Genomic DNA, 17,069 nt, shown 5'->3' with positions numbered 1-17,069 from the left:
TAAAATTAATTTTAACTTCTTCATTGGGTTAAATTCCTAATTTGCTTGTCAGTAATGAACCTTTTTAAATGCAACATTATTATTATTATTATTTTTATAAAAATCGAGTGTTTAATAATGTCTAAATGTACATTAAACAGCAAAACCTAAAAATAAGCACTTATGACCAGAAATAATGTTTTGAACAACTAGTAGAGCTAAATACATGTATTTATTAAACATCAACAAGGCCATCTAGTGTTTAAGCAATGGAATTGCATATGAATATTATCTTTCTGGCCACCAAATGCCTCTAATTTAAAGCGTGCCTCTTTGCACTGGAATTTAAACCTAAATACTACAGTTATAGTAGTATAAATAATAACCATATTAGAAAATGTTATATTTCAAATGGTCATTCATGGACCATAATTATTGCGCATATTATTTAGTAGTACCATGATCTCTTCAAATTAACTAAACAGGACTGAGTTAACATGTAGTACAGTTATTGTATTGGTTAAAAGTTACACTTACTTGTTTAGTCACATTTTAACTGCCAAGGAGGAGTATGAGAACTAGTGATGTGTCGTTCGTGAACGAATCATTCTTTTTGAACGAATCTTTTAGGTGAACGAATCGTTCTCGTTCACGTAATCCACTGACTCGTACTTCTCGTTCAGTGAAGTTCCTCCCTTCACAGTAGCGCGGCGCTATAAGCAGCGCATGCGCAGCTCAGTGAACCGGGTAACAACCATTTCATCCTGTCAAAGAATTACTCAACCTCGAGCCAATAGCCTTCGAGTATGAGATGTGACAGAGTGTGTGATTTGTTGAATGTAGTGAACGAATACGCCCTTAATGAACGAGTTTCATATGAGTCTGAACTAGTTTTTGTAACAAGTGAATACGTTCGTTGACTTAAGACATAACACATAATACACTCTTTTTTGCCATCTGCTGGCTTATTTTGTGTAATACGAAGAAATGGTCACTGAACGAATCAGTGAACGATTCTGAACGAATCATTTTGGTGAACGAACTGAAAATGAACGAATCTCTAAAAAGAATCATAATTTCCACCACTAATGAGAACATAATGCTGTTCCATTTTTCAGTATAAAATGCTATTGTAACACATAGTCATTAGTCAACATAGTTATCCATGCAAAATCAATGCCCTATAAGTGTTACAAATTACTAGAAATCGCTGCAAATATAATGTAACTGCTGTCTGTCCCAATTAATACATTTCAAGCATATGACAAAACGTTTAGTTTAGTACTATTGATAGCTCCATGAACCACGTGACAGCGTGGCGGTGAGATCAAAGCATGTTCTGGTACAGCAAGTTTACTCTGTAATATGCAGTGGGATATACATATAAAATATGTTGCATTATTTGTCTACTAGATAATACCTGAATGGCAAAATGAATGCAGTGTCTTAAAATCCTGTCAAAGCTAAGGATATACAGTGAAAACAATTGGCGTTGTACATTGGTCGGGCATCGACCAATAAAATGTCTTCATTCGCACCAAAGCCCCGCCCCCAGCTCTGCTCTCTCACATCTGCATATACAAGTGCACAAGTGAGTTTTGCAACAGAATACCGCAAAAGTCAGAGCGCTAGGATTTGAACTTGTACTTCCAGATCTGAGAGGTTGTAAGTGCCGACTTGACGTTGTGCAGCGAAACTGAAGTAAAGTGCAAAAGTAAATATGTCGTAAACATGTATGTCATTTTCTTTGTGTGAATGTCATTCTACACATTTGTATTTATTAATCTACAACTTCCAATTCAAAACACGGTTGTTTTGATCATTGTCTGTGTGTGCAAATTGAAAGATTCAGCTTTTCACATCAGAGCTGTGAGTGTAAATTTTAACTTACAAATACAAATATTAATATGACAAGTTCTCACAATCAGATCTTCAACCTAATTGCTACTGATGGGGTGGCGAGAAGGGGGCAGGAATTTTTGAGGGGTGGCAACATAAAGCAGACATACGTATACTGAAATTTAGTCACGTCACAGTTTGATGATAAATAGTATATGTACACACTGCAAAAGGGCACAGGCTGCCATTTACAAACTTAATCTCATGCAATCAATGTCTTCCATTTGAAACAGTTCTTATAAGGAATAAGTGACCATACAATGTGATCTCACTTAATAGGAGATAGAAGTGTGATAGAAGTAAGGGGCATTATCACAGGAAAGGCATTAATGTTAAGACACAATTGATGAGTGGCAGATCTGTGAGAGGGGAAGCAAACGTACTCGGTTACTGAAGTAACCTCGGTTCTCTCTAGAAGAGGGAACGAGTACTGCGTCTTAGCTAAGACGCTACGGGAAAAGTCCCTTTTCATGAAATACTGAAGCAAAAAATTATCCTTAATTTTGAATTTTTGTAAAGCGCATTTGCAGCAGTACACAGCCATAGGCGAGATGGCTTGCTCGCTCATTGGCTGCTCTGCGGCAAGTGCACAGCCTATCGAGCACAGGCTGATGCCATATCAGACCAATAAGGGCGCTTCGCGCCCTTCACGCCACTTCCCGCCGAAACGGGTGTGGCCCAACCTTATAAAAGGAGCTCGAAAAGGCTGACACACCTGATTTATTTCATCGCCGAAGCGAACCAGAGTGAATCGTACGCACGGCAGAGAACGCAGTACTCGTTCCCTCTTCTAGAGAGAACCGAGGTTACGTTAGTAACCGAGTACGTTCTCTTACGAGAGTTCTCTCGTACTGCGTCTTAGCTAAGATGCTACGGGAACCCCATGTAAAACGCCGTGCGTGCAGGGATCATACACCAATAAACCTGAAGCAACGCCCAGGATTTACAGTGCACAGTCACCCGAGGGACCCACAGAGAGCCCAGGACAGGAGAGGGGGGGAGCCCTCCGTCCCATATCTAGCAGCACCCGTAGATGCGGCAATACAATCATCACACAGTCGAGGCAAGGCCCGACCAATGTGGCAATGCGGGACTTACGCAATACTGCCCATATAACAGTCGGCAGCGCATAACGCTCACAAACTCAGAATTCCCATCAGGGCCCTGATTCGTCTATACCGACAGCAGCCTTGCTTGCAAGGCGGGAACCTCCAGGTTATAGAACCTGATAATTTTAGACGGCGAGGCCCAACCTGCCGCCATACATATATCCTGCAAGGAGATCCCAGTAGACCACGCCCACGACGAGGCGATGCCCCTCGTGGAGTGTGCTCTGACGCCCAATGGGCACTGAAGGCCCCCGGAAGCGTAAGCCAACGCTATGGCGTCAACTATCCATCTGGATAGAGTCTGTCTCGAAACAGCCATTCCCTTGGAACATCCACTGAACGAGACAAACAGCTGCTCAGTCTGTCTAAAGACAGCGGAGCGAGACACATAAGCTCTTAAAACCCTAACAGGGCAAAGAAGACTCGAGTCTCCATCCTCTCCTGACACCGACAGGGCAGACAGGGCAATAACCTGAGCCCGAGATGGCGTGTTGAGGGACTTTGGCACATAACCGTGCCTAGGTTTGAGTATGACCCTTGAGTCATTAGGCTCAAACTCCAAGCACGACTGGCTCACCGAGAGCGCGTGCAGGTCACCCACACGCTTCACTGAAGCGAGAGCCAACAAGAATATCGTCTTGAACGACAGATGCTGGAGGCTAATCGATTGGATAGGCTCAAAAGGGGGACCCTTCATGGCCTCCAAAAACCGCCGCGAGGTCCCATATAGGGACTGACGGAGGTCTGGGCAGATTCAGCCTCTTAGCTCCTCTAAGGAAGCGGATGACCAAATCGTTCCTTCCTATTGACTGACCGAGCGCTGTTTCAGAAAACGCTGCGATGGCCGCCACATAAACTTTGAGCGTGGATGGGACTCTGCCCTTATCCAACAGCTCTTGTAGGAAGGAGAAAACCTCCGCCACCTCACAACTAAGGGGAGAACATCCCCGAGCTGTACACCAGCTGGAGAACACCGACCACTTCGAGGCATACAGCCGTCGTGTCGACGGAACTCTAGCCTGAGTGATGGTATTTAGCACTCCCACTGAGAGATCAGCGGGTAACCGTTGAGCGCCCACACATGGAGGGACCACAACTCCGGTTGAGGGTGCCAAATCGAGCCCCTGGCCTGCGAGAGGAGGTCCCTCCTCAATGGCACTGGCCACGGGGCGATGCCTGCTAACCGCATCAAATCTGGGAACCATGGTTGGTTCTTCCAAAAAGGTGCTACAAGCAGTATTAGATCTCGTTTCTCTCACCCGTTCTATCACCTGCGGAAGGAGGGAGACGGGAGGGAAAGCATAAAGCGGGCAGCACGGCCATCTCCGTGACAGCGCGCTTTCCGTCAGCCTGCACAGGTTTCGGGACCCGAGACCGCCCTGGCGATTTATGCAGGACACTACAGACATGTTGTCCGAACGGACTAAGATGTGGCGGCCCTTGATTCGGGGACAAAAGCGCGTCAGCGCATTCTCCACTGCCAGCATTTCCAGACAGTTGATATGTTGGAGCTTTTCCCGTTCTGACCACAGGCCAAAGGACGGTCTGCCCTCAAGCAGCGCTCCCCATCCCGAAGTGGAGGCGTCCGTCGACACCATCTTCACTTTCGAGGAAGTCCCCAGGTTTACACCTGAATGGTACCAGTCGTTTGCTGTCCAGGGTTTCAGGGCTGTAACGCAGCCCTGATTGACCTTGAGACGCTTTCAGCCAGAACTGCAGGGGGCGCCTGCGGAGCAGGCCCAACTGCAAAACCGGAGATGCCGAGGCCATGAGACCCAGCATCTCCTGACATTCTCTGAGCGAAATGGTCGCGCCGCAGCGGAGAGAACACGCTGAATGTCCATTCACGAGCTCTGCTCGTGATTGAGCCCGAATCAGCCAGTCGTCCAAATAGTTCAGCACTCGCATGCCTCTGAGTCTGAGAGGAGCGAGCGCTGCGTCCATGCACCTCGTAAACGTATGAGGAGCTACGGACATGCCGAACAGCAGGACTGTAAACTGGTATGCCTGGCCCTTGAAGGCGAATCTCAAATATCGCCTGTGACTTGACGCTATCTGTATTTGAAAATATGCGTCCTTCAGATCTATTGACATGAACCAGTCTCCTCTGCAAATATGCGTGAGGAGCTTCCTGGTCGTAAGCATTCCGAAACTGCGTTTCACCAATGCCTTGTTCAGCTGTCTTAGATCCAGTAGGTGCCTGAGACCCCCGTCTCTCTTGGGCACTAGAAAGCATCTGCTGTACAGCCCCCCCCCCCCCCCCCCCCCCCCAATCCCCCCCACCCTCGCTTTGAGCTTGAGACACAGGCTCTACAGCCCCTTTGCTCAACAGTTTTGATATTTCGGCCCGAAGTATGTGTGCTACTTCTGTTTTGACCGTGGTTTCGACGCGCGCTAAAAAGCGCGGAGGGTGTCGAAAAATCTGTAGTGAGTAGCCTCTCCTTATAATGCCTAGCACCCAATCCAAAACCCCTGGAAGCGCTGAACATGCATCTGCATGAATGGCTAAGGGCTGGATGCGAAGCGCGCTCTGTTGACTGGGCAACGGCGGCGCTTCGGTGTGCTGTAACATGGGCGTTACGCCTGTAGCATTTGAGGCGGGGAGCGCGCTGATCACAGCGGGCAGATCGCTCCTCCTCGACCCCGTCCCGGCGCTTAACCGACTGAGGGAGGGCTGAGCGGGTCCCGTGGGACTCGTGATGTCTGCGAGTAACTGTGGGCTGTAAGTGTGCACATTTACTGCTTTCGACTCGCTGCCTGCCTGGGCAGAGCGTACGTGCACGTTTGTGGGCACATTTACTATGCAGTGCGCGCGATCGACTGAGTCGCTTTTATGGGTGCGAGCCCTGTGTGAAGGGCTGTGCTTATATGTGGAGATGGGCACTGAGCAGTGGGCATCGTCACTACATTTATAGCACCATCGGCCGTGGCCGGACGAATGTGCACGGGTTTCGTTTTTACAGAAACCACATGACGCGTGTGACGTAGTGATTGTGGGCACTGAGGAGTGGGCACGTTTACTATGCAGTGCGCGCGATCGACTTGAATCGCTTTTATGAGCGCGAGCCCTGTGTGAAGGGCTGTGCTTATATGTGGAGATGGGCACTGAGCAGTGGGCATCGTCACCACATTTATAGCACCATCGGCCGTGGCCGGAACACCAGAAATTACATGAGAAATATCTGGGCAGCCGTGATAACGGTTTTTGTGTGCAGGCAAGCGGGCAACCGTACAGGCATGCACATTGCAAAAGACGCTGAAACAGTCACAATCCCTGGAACTGAAACAGCGGCGCGCTTAGGTGAGAGTTCGGCCGCGGCGACTCGTACACCGGCGCTTTCCTAGGATGGCTTCGGGTCTCCCGGCCTCACCGTAATCCTCTGCCGCGGTCCCCGCGGCGCGGGGGCGACGGCCGGTAGAGCGAGAACGGGGGTCTCGAGCTGCGTTGCTGAAGCTGTTGTGATAACGGCTTTTGTGTGCAGGCAAGCGGGCAACCGTGCAGGCTTGCGTGTTGCAGAAAACGCTGAGACAGTCACCATTCCTGGAACTGAAATAGCGGCGCGCTTGGGTGAGAGCTCGGCCACAGCGGAACTCGTACACCGGCGCTTCGATGAAGCAGCTATCGTGTGAAGTGCAGACGCAGCCTGCTCAGCAGCAGAAAAGATTCGCGCGAGCAGAGCTGACGTCATGCAGCAGGCTTCAGATGGCAACACCGCTTTCGTCCGCCGTCCAGCAGAGGGCGGACAAAGGTGCGTCGCTATCGCCTGTTCCACCGGCGGAAGTGACTGGTATTTCCTGTTTTTAGCATCATCCAGTGTGGAGAATGCTAGTGAGACAGACGAACGAATTCACGCTGAATATGGAGCGTTCCAAGCCTTTGCCACCTCTTCGTGAAGCTCAGGAAGAAATGAGGCGGGCTTTGAGAAGTACGCTCATCCAAAAGGAAACTACCATCCAGCTGGGAACGAGAGGAGGGGCGCCGGTGCAGACCACTCGAGGCCGAGACTCGTCGCGGCCAGCGTGAGCACTCGCCTCGGCTCCTTCTCGATGTCAGCTCGTTTGCTGGGCTTCTGAGCAGAAGGCGCGAGATCCTCAGAGCTCGCCCAGCCCTCTGGAAGCGGCGCTTTTACGGCGCCTCAGCGCAGCGGAGAATGCAGGCTAAGAGAAAAAGGCCAAGCGAGTCCTCAGAATCACCATGGCAACAGCTCGCAGTGAGGGCATCCGCCGTCAACGAGCGCGATTGCTGCATGATCTTCACCCAGGCAGGAGACACAGATAACGTACCGGTCTCCCTCGCTGAGTGGGGCTCTAACGAGCCGCAGGAAGGCATCTTAAAAAAGACGCAAGCTCTTTTACGAGTGTGTGTCGCAGGGCGAACACACACACATGCATAAAGAACAGCTGGATATAACAGAAATGAAAGGATATAGGCGCCGGACAGCGCAGCAGGAACTGCAGTGGAAGGCGGCGAAGGCCAGCAGCTTCAGAATGGCTCGTCCCGCTGATATGCCTCTCAGACGGCGCTTGCTTCCTCCGTGATCCAGCGATGCGTGAGCTTCGCTGAAGAGATGAAAAATCAGGTGAGTCAGCCTTTTCGAGCTCCTTTTATAAGGTTGGGCCACACCCGTTTCGGCGGGAAGTGGCGTGAAGGGCGCGAAGCGCCCTTATTGGTCTGATATGGCATCAGCCTGCGCTCGATAGGCTGTTCACTTGCCGCAGAGCAGCCAATGAGCGAGCGAGCCGTCTCGCCTATGGCTGTGTACTGCTGCAAATGCGCTTTACAAAAATTCAAAATTAAGGATAATTTTTTGCTTCAGTATTTCGTGTAAAGAGACTTTTCCCGTAGCGTCTTAGCTAAGACGCTGTACGAGAGAACTCTCGTAAGAGAACTTTTTTTTTTGACTGTGACTGCTTCATATTCAGCAGGATTTACACCATTTACACCAGTGTCACATTTTAAACTTTGTTTCTCACTAATGCATAAAGTATGCATCGACATGTAATTGAGAGCATTCTGAAAGATTAAGTGTTATCATCATGTCAATTTATTATAAGAAACTCAAGACTTTAATAACCAATGACATTTACAGCTGGGGGGACTCAACTGATTTTCTACTGTTTAGTGTTAATCACCATCTTACTCAACCAGTCAAGAGCTACATTTAGCATGATGTTATATGAATATGGTCCCTAAAGCATAGTTTTTATTAGCTGACAATAATAATAAATTAATAGTCAAGTCAAGTCACCTTTATTTATATAGCGCTTTAAACAAAATACATTGCGTCAAAGCAACTGAACAACATTCATTAGGAAAACAGTGTGTCAATAATGCAAAATAATAGTTAAAGGCAGTTCATCATTGAATTCAGTGATGTCATCTCTGTTCATTTAAATAGTGTCTGTGCATTTATTTGCAATCAAGTCAATGATATCGCTGTAGATGAAGTGACCCCAACTAAGCAAGCCAGAGGCGACAGCGGCAAGGAACCGAAACTCCATCGGTGACAGAATGGAGAAAAAAACCTTGGGATAAACCAGGCTCAGTTGGGGGGCCAGTTCTCCTCTGACCAGACAAAACCAGTAGTTCAATTCCAGGCTGCAGCAAAGTCAGATTGTGCAGAAGAATCATCTGTTTCCTGTGGTCTTGTCCATGTTGGTCCTCTGAGACAAGGTCTTTACAGGGGATCTGTATCTGGGGCTCTAGTTGTCCCGGTCTCCGCTGTCTTTCAGGGCAGTAGAGGTCCTTTCTATGTGCTGATCCACCATCTGGTCTGGTTACGTACTGGATCCGGGTGACTGCAGTGACCCTCTGATCTGGATACAGACTGGATCTGGTGGCTATGGTGACCTTGGAATAAGAGAGAAATAGACAAATATTAGCATAGATGCCATTCTTCTAATGATGTAGCAAGTACATAGGGTGTTATGAGAAGTGTTTATATTCTAGGTATTATCAAATTGTCTGAGTTTTGAGAATGTAGCGGACGTAGAGGATTATAATGTAAAAGGAGCTCATTCAAATACTGAGGTGCTAAACCATTCAGGGCTTTATTTTTATGGTTCTAGTAAGAACTCTTGCTGCTGCATTTTGGACTAGCTGTAGTTTGTTTACTAAGCGTGCAGAACAACCACCCAATAAAGCATTACAATAATCTAACCTTGAGGTCATAAATGTATGGATTAACATTTCTGCACTTGACGATGAGAGCATAGGCCGTAATTTAGATATATTTTTGAGATGGAAAAATGCAGTTTTACAAATGCTAGAAACGTGGCTTTCTAAGGAAAGATTACGATCAAATAGCACACCTAGGCTCCTAACTGATGACGAAGAATTGACAGAGCAACCATCAAGTCTTAGACAGTGTTCTAGGTTATTAAAAGCAGAATTTTTAGGTCCTATAATTAACACCTCTGTTTTTTCAGAATTTAGCAGTAAGAAATTACTCGTCATCCAGTTTTTTATATCGACTATGCATTCCATTAGTTTTTCAAATTGGTGTGTTTCACCGGGCCGCGAAGAAATATAGAGCTGAGTATCATCAGCATAACAGTGAAAGCTAACACCATGTTTCCTGATGATATCTCCCGAGGGTAACATATAAAGCGTGAAGAGTAGCGGCCCTTGTACTGAGCCTTGAGGTACTCCATACTGCACTTGTGATCGATATGATACATCTTCATTCACTGCTACGAACTGATGGCGGTCATATAAGTACGATTTAAACCATGCTAATGCACTTCCATTGATGCCAACAAAGTGTTCAAGTCTATGCAAAAGAATGTTGTGGTCAATTGTGTCAAACGCAGCACTAAGATCCAATAAAACTAATAGAGAGATACACCCACGATCAGATGATAAGAGCAGATCATTTGTTACTCTAAGGAGAGCAGTCTCAGTACTATGTTACGATCTAAATCCTGACTGGAAATCCTCACATATACCATTTTTCTCTAAGAAGGAATATAATTGTTAGGATACCACCTTTTCTAGTATCTTGGACAGAAAAGGGAGATTCGAGATTGGTCTATAATTAACTAGTTCTTTGGGGTCAAGTTGTGGTTTTTTGATGAGAGGCTTAATAACAGACAGTTTGAAGGTTTTGGGGACATATCCTAATGACAATGAGGAATTAATAATAGTCAGAAGAGGATCTATGACTTCTGGAAGCACCTCTTTTAGGAGCTTAGATGGTATAGGGTCTAACATACATGTTGTTGGTTTAGATGATTTAACAAGTTTATACAATTCTTCCTCTCCTATAGTAGAGAATGAGTGGAACTGTTCCTCAGGGGGTCTATAGTGCACTGTCTGATGTGATACTGTAGCTGACGGCTGAATGGTTGCAATTTTATCTCTAATAGTATCGACTTTAGAAGTAAAGTAGTTCATAAAGTCATTACTGCTGTGGTGTTGTGAAATGTCAACACTTGTTGAGGCTTTATTTTTCGTTAATTTAGTAATCAGATCTAGCAGTTTTTAATGCTTTTCTGTAGTATAGGTTACTTTCCCGCCAAGCAATACGAAATACCTCTAGTTTTGTTTTCCTCCAGCTGCGCTCCTTTTTTGGGGCTGCTCTCTTTAGGGTGCGAGTATGCTCATTATACCATGGTGTCAAACTGTTTTCCTTAACCTTCCTTAAGCGTAAAGGAGCAACTGTATTTAAAGTGCTAGAAAAGAGAGAGAACTAAGAAAACTAACTAAACTTGAAAACTAAGCTACAGCAGTAACAGCACTAATTGCGTCTTTGAGAAACACACTGAGGAGGTGTTTTCTAACTGAATGAATCCACTTTTTGAACAAATCAGTCATTGACGTAATACATTTGTTTTTCCCCCTCTTTCACGTCTATACCGATCTCACTATACAGTTGTGTGAGGGTGTATGTCTTAAGAGTGTGTATGCCTTCATTTTGCTAGGCATTGCATGTTTTTAAATATGCATGTTTTAATTATAAATGTGAAGCAACTACTGTGCTATATAAATAAATAAAAGTTGAAGATTTAAACGCAATGGCATTTTTGACATCTTGCCCCAATAGCATAAACAATATTTTTGTTTTTCATAATACATGATTACTATGCAGTTAAAATGAATTAAGTGAACAGAGATTATTATTATGTTTTATTATTTCTTGACAAAAGTAAAGCATTGGCATTTGAAAACCAGTGTTTGATGCAATAGTATATGTGTCAGTCTGTACGCAGACTTTTTAGAATTTCAAAGTCTGCAAACTTGGAACAAAGATGTAATATATTGTTGATTTAATATTCTTGTGTTCATTAAATGGTCATTGACTCTCTTTGTGGCTTTAAAGGCATGTGCATGTTCTGTTTCGGTTTTGTTCTAGTTCTCCTCATATGACCTTGTTTCCTTTGTCCTTATTTTTACTCCATTAGTTAGTTACCTTAGTTACTCACTTAGTGTATAACGGCTGTTCTGTATCTGTTTCCAGTTTTGTAGTTCATTTAAATAAAATTAGATTGCTGTGCTTAGATCCAATCTCTCAACTTTATTTGCAACCAAGCTGTGAAAGAATGTTTACTTAATCCCCACCACCCTTAAGTGGTATTGAAAAGAGGTTTGATACATTGTAAACAATTATAAATAAATCAGACAGATAGTATTTAAGTAAAAAACTGCATCATGTTTATTTTGGACATTCAGTGTATTATTATTATTATTATTATTATTATTATTATTATTATTATTATTATTATTATTATTATTATTATTATTATTACTATTATTATTTATTCATTTATTCATATAATTATTGTTCATAATTGTTAATAACACAGAAAATATTAAGCTGACAATGTGTCATTATCATTTTGGTCATTCAGTCAAGTTTATTGTTAATATTATTTATTAATAATTATTAATCTAATGCAAGTAAAACATCAACACAGAAGGGAAGCCAGCCAGCACCTCTTACTGAAACAGGCCATGCAATAAATGTTGCCCTGATTTAAATATATAAATAAAGGGGTCATGGAGCTCATCTGAGCAGGTGTCTGCCATGCAGGTGGAGCCTGCAGCAAGATGAATCACTCTGACAAAGTCACCTTTCCCCATTGCACCTGACCCAGAAGTGGGGCAAGAGGAGGAAAAGATAGATGTTAAATGGTTAACGCGCTCAAATGGTTCAAACTACATTTTCACCTGTGTGTAACCAGCCCAGTCTCTTGCCACAGTCAAGTTCCAAAATTGAAAAGATGACCTAATTTTAATGAAGCCAATCCAGTGATTTCTTTCATCAGAAATAAAGCCCTCCCAATAACGACATTATGAAATGAGTTCAGTGGTGCTTGTAATGTTCAATAATAAAAGAGTACAACAGAATCTCTTAGAATTTAGAATGAAGCTGGCAAATATATTCTTCAGGATGAAAATAACCCCTTTCAAACCATCTCTCCATCTATATTGTCTTTACATTATTAATGGCTTGCCTTTTAACATTTCAATTGGTTAAGGTATGGCTTTGGGGTGAAGCAGTAACTTTTGGTCTTGAAAGCAGCTCTCTGTTACTCTACCTCAAGCCATTTTTAAACATTTGTTGGCTTCTCATCACTGCAGCTGAAAAAGGCTTCAGCACACTAAGAATACTATCGACCATTATATAGTTTTTCTGTATCTTGCACTAAGAAAATTTAAACTTTGTGTCAGACCAGGATTTAAAGGTTGTATCGGCCATTAGTGATGTACATTGTCTTGACTTTACATTTCAAGGCTGGAGCACAAAATACAATGAATGTTAATTAAAGAATCGGATAGTTTACCTAAAAATGCCCAACATTTTTGCGCAACATTTGCCCTCATGTTGCGTGCGTGTGCACACACACACAAACACACACAGAGGGAGACATTTCTATAAATATTTTTTATTTTGTGTAAAAAAAAAAAAAGATTAATAACAATATGAGGGAGAGTAATTAATCATAGATTTTTATTTTATTTTTGGGTGATTTCAAGAAGGTCCTTTTGAGATAAAGAAAATCACACTTAAGATTATTATTCTGTGACACTGCATTTCTACATTAATTCATAAGATAATATTGAGTACCTCTTTAGACAAAACGTTTTTTATTCTACTTTTGCTCTATAGACCAAAATAGTTTCAAATGAGGATATAGCAGAATTAACTTTTTTGCGGACTTTGAGCAACATACAGTAGTGGCATTTTCTGTATTAATCAGTGTTTTTGAATAAATAGGCTAAATGATTGAACTCACCTGCAGAACGAGTGACTAAAAAATCTCAACCACTAATACACTTACAGCGACAGTGTCATGGTCCAGTGATGTCTGACTATATATCAGCGCTTTTGGAGCACCGCTCAGCCTATTAAGTTAAAATCAGCAGAACTAACTGTTGTGCATTACAGGCATCTTAAAGAGATACATTTTTGTAATGCATATGTGCTGCCATTTAAAAATATTGGCTTATTACATTCGATTTCTTGTTCATTTAAGTTTAGGGTATTTTTACAGTTCGAAAAGAAAAGGGTAACACTTTAGAATAGGGAACACTTATTTGTTATTAACTATGACTTTTCCCTCAAAAAAAATTCGAATTTGCTGCTTATTAAAAGTTTGTAAGGTAGTTGTTATGTTTAGGTATTGGGAAGGATTAGGGATGTTGAATGAGATCATTTAGAATAAGGCATTCATATGTGCTTATTTGCAACTAATAAATGGCTAATATTCTAGTAATATGCATGCTAATAAGCAACTAGTTAAGAGACCTTAAAATAAAGTGTAAAAGCTCCATCTATATCTGCAGACTTCTCTCTCACACACATTCATATTCAAATCAGCTTTATAGACATGCCCAATTATACACTGTAAAAAAATTTTGGAGCATGCGCACTGTAATGACCATGAAATTGGCGCATTTGCAATGAAGCGCGCCAACACCGAACAGACAAAGGAACCTCACCCTAACTGTGGTGGATACGGTGAATAAGCTAAAGCCCCCAAAAGTCAGCGTACTCTTTTAACTTGCACTTATATTGCTTGTTTTGTAACCGGTTTTGTGTTAACAATTTAAAATGTTAAACATAGAGCATTTAAAGTATTTAGGACCAGCTGAATGAGATAGCACTTTGAATGTTTTTTTTTTTTCTTCTTCTTCTGCCTACTCATTTAATTACTTTTTTAGGAATGAGTATGGCTAAAGTTACCAATGTGTTGCTGCTGGTTTGAAATAAAACCTGGACCAAAATATCAAGCATGTAGTAGTTTTTTTTTTAACCTTGTGAAGCTGTTTAAAAACACATTTTTAGTCAACTGAACGTACTTTATTAAGTCAAGTGAAAATAACATTAAAAGTTGAAATTACATAATTTTCTAATTTTTTTTAAACTATAAAAACTCAATCAGCTGAACAAAAGATCTTAAGTTGGGAGACATGTGACCTTACTCAGTTGACTTGAGTTAAGTGAACTAATTAGTTTAAAAGTTGAGGAAACTCGAAAAAGCTGTGCAGCAAATTGCCTTGTAATTTTAAGTTAAGTCAACTTTTCTTTTTTTACAGTGTACATTGTACTGCCATAGCATTTATATGTGCAAGAAAAATAAATAAAGCAAAAATAAAACAGAGAATAGATGAATTATGTATAATGGACAGGTGTAGAAAAAGTGCTAGAACAGTACAGCATGTGTATGTGTTTGCATATTACAAACATTTGATTTTGTGTGTACTTGTGTGTGTGTGTGTGTGTGTGTGTGTGTGTGTGTGCGCGTGTATGTGTGTGTGTGTGTGTCACACACACATGAACACACATTTACCAAATTCTATTGCTTTTAAATATTGGTAGTTATAATACATACTATAACCTAAACCTAACCTTATCAGAATACTTTCTGCATTTTTACAACTTACTGTATTTTTACAAATGAGGAAATTCACACAAGTCCACAGTGTTTAACTTTCCCCTTTTCTAAGCCCCTCATCTGTCATTTTCTTCATGTCTTTTTCTCATCATTTGTTTCCCATCATTTGTTCTCCATATTCTTTCATTAGTTGGAGGCAATTTCCATTCAATATATAACCATTATTAATGTTGCCAGTGTGACATGTTTTCCTCTGTTGACCATGCCAGCAGATGTTGCCTGAGGGGAACACACTGCAGTTTGTATGTTTGCTTTCTTTCTTTTTAATTCCTCCCTATTTCGAAGTCATTTCCTTTTGAATTTCATTATCTCACTTGCGCTCAAAATGTTAAAATATGCATGTAGATGCCTGGATCCCATTGTTTGCAGTTCAGAGCTACCACAATTTATACAAGGACATTTCTCATCAACCTTCTGGGTGCGTCATAATGTATGCAGACCCATTTTGTGATGTTGGTTCAGAGCGCTCCAGTATATTTCTCTTGACTGAAGAGATTGTAGTAGCATATATGGAAATTCATATGATGCAAAACCTCTGACACCTTGGATCTCATTTGCTAAAGGCTGGACATAAACCAATCCCTAACACTGGCAGAGTAAGCAAGATTTTCAAATCTAAACAGAACCTGAGAATGGAATGCTAGAATGCAGCAAAACGTCTGCACAATTGTTTGATTATCTTTGCAGCGTACATAAACCACACATACAGTACTTAACTTAGTGTGATACTAATTGAGCATGACATTGTACATACATTCTTAAAGAAAAGACTGCTATCTGATTTTTCTTAATGTGAATGGAAAATCATCAGACCACCTGCAGAATGACTGACCGCCTTATCCGGATTATTTATGGTAGTACTTCAGGGCAAGTCATTTACTCAAGAGTGATAAGAATTTTCCACCCACCTTCAGGGATCAAACAGAATACTTGCACAGGCTAGGAGTCATCAATCCCCTGCTATTGATAACACAGACCTTACCGGACATTGCTCTCTCTCTCTCTCACTCGTAAACACCTAAATAATTTAAATCCAGACCACTTTATTTCCACTAAATTGCAAAGCACTGTTGGATTCCACTGCTAACCTGCACACTGGACACTCTCTCCTTTTCTCTCAAATGGTGCAAATAGTGCTGGTAGCGAAATACAGAATTGGCAAGGCACTGAATCCCAAATTTGACTAAGGTGACTGTCCTAGCAATAAATGTTTCTCAAAATGCTTGAGTAAAAATAATCTTCAATGTAATTACTCACTAGTCAATAACATAAGACTTTCTTTCTTATCCTCTCCATTTTACATAAGACCATCTTGAGAATATATATTTTTCTTGTTTTTCTGCTTGTTAACACAAATATCCGATCAGCCAATCACATGGCAGCAAGGCAATGCATTTGGGAATTTAGACATGGTCAAGATGATCAGAATGAGGAAGACATGTGATTTAACTTTGACTTTGCATCATTCATGTGCAGCTGACAAACCTGCAGCAACTGCATGATGCTACACTACCTCAATATGTACCAAAATCTCCGTGGAATATGTCCAGCACCTTGCTGAATTGATGGCACTAAGATTTAAGTCAGTTCTGAATGCAAAAGGTGGTCCAAACTGGTACTAGCAAGGTGTTTATAATAAAGGGACCAGTAAGTGTTTTTGTATCTCAACAGCTGTTTATGAGCCATACTTATTTATACTGGACACTTTACTGTCCCATGGATCAACCTGGATGCTAAGGTACAAGTAACCATTTGCTTTTAGCATGTGCATGTGATGGCTGTTGTTCGTAATGTCCCGAAAATAAGAGCAGTCATTGATTTATGCATCTGTAAAAGCTGAGAGGTCAGAAAGCCAGACAAAGTCAGATGCCATTTTCAAGGTCCAGGACCTGCCGTGCTCCTGCGGATGACAAATGAGGGGACATATGGGAGTATAGCAGACTATACAATTACAGTTGTAATCATGCCCTCACATGATGGATCTCTCACCCAATAAAAATGTACACTGCTGCATTGTAAGAGTTTTACTGTAAAAGTGTTAGCTACAACTTTGTCACAAAATTTTTAAGTTGTAAGAAGTTGCATTTGTAATTTGATTACTTTAGGTTACAGCAGTAATATGGTTTAAAGAGTCAGATCAGGTAGAAATGCATAGCCATATGATAGGGGTGTGCTATGTGT

Source organism: Carassius carassius, chromosome 3 (genome assembly GCF_963082965.1).
Source record: "Carassius carassius chromosome 3, fCarCar2.1, whole genome shotgun sequence".
Classification (NCBI taxonomy): Eukaryota; Metazoa; Chordata; class Actinopteri; order Cypriniformes; family Cyprinidae; genus Carassius; species Carassius carassius.
The sequence above is the reverse complement of the archived record's forward strand: the minus strand, read 5'-3'. Positions refer to the sequence as shown.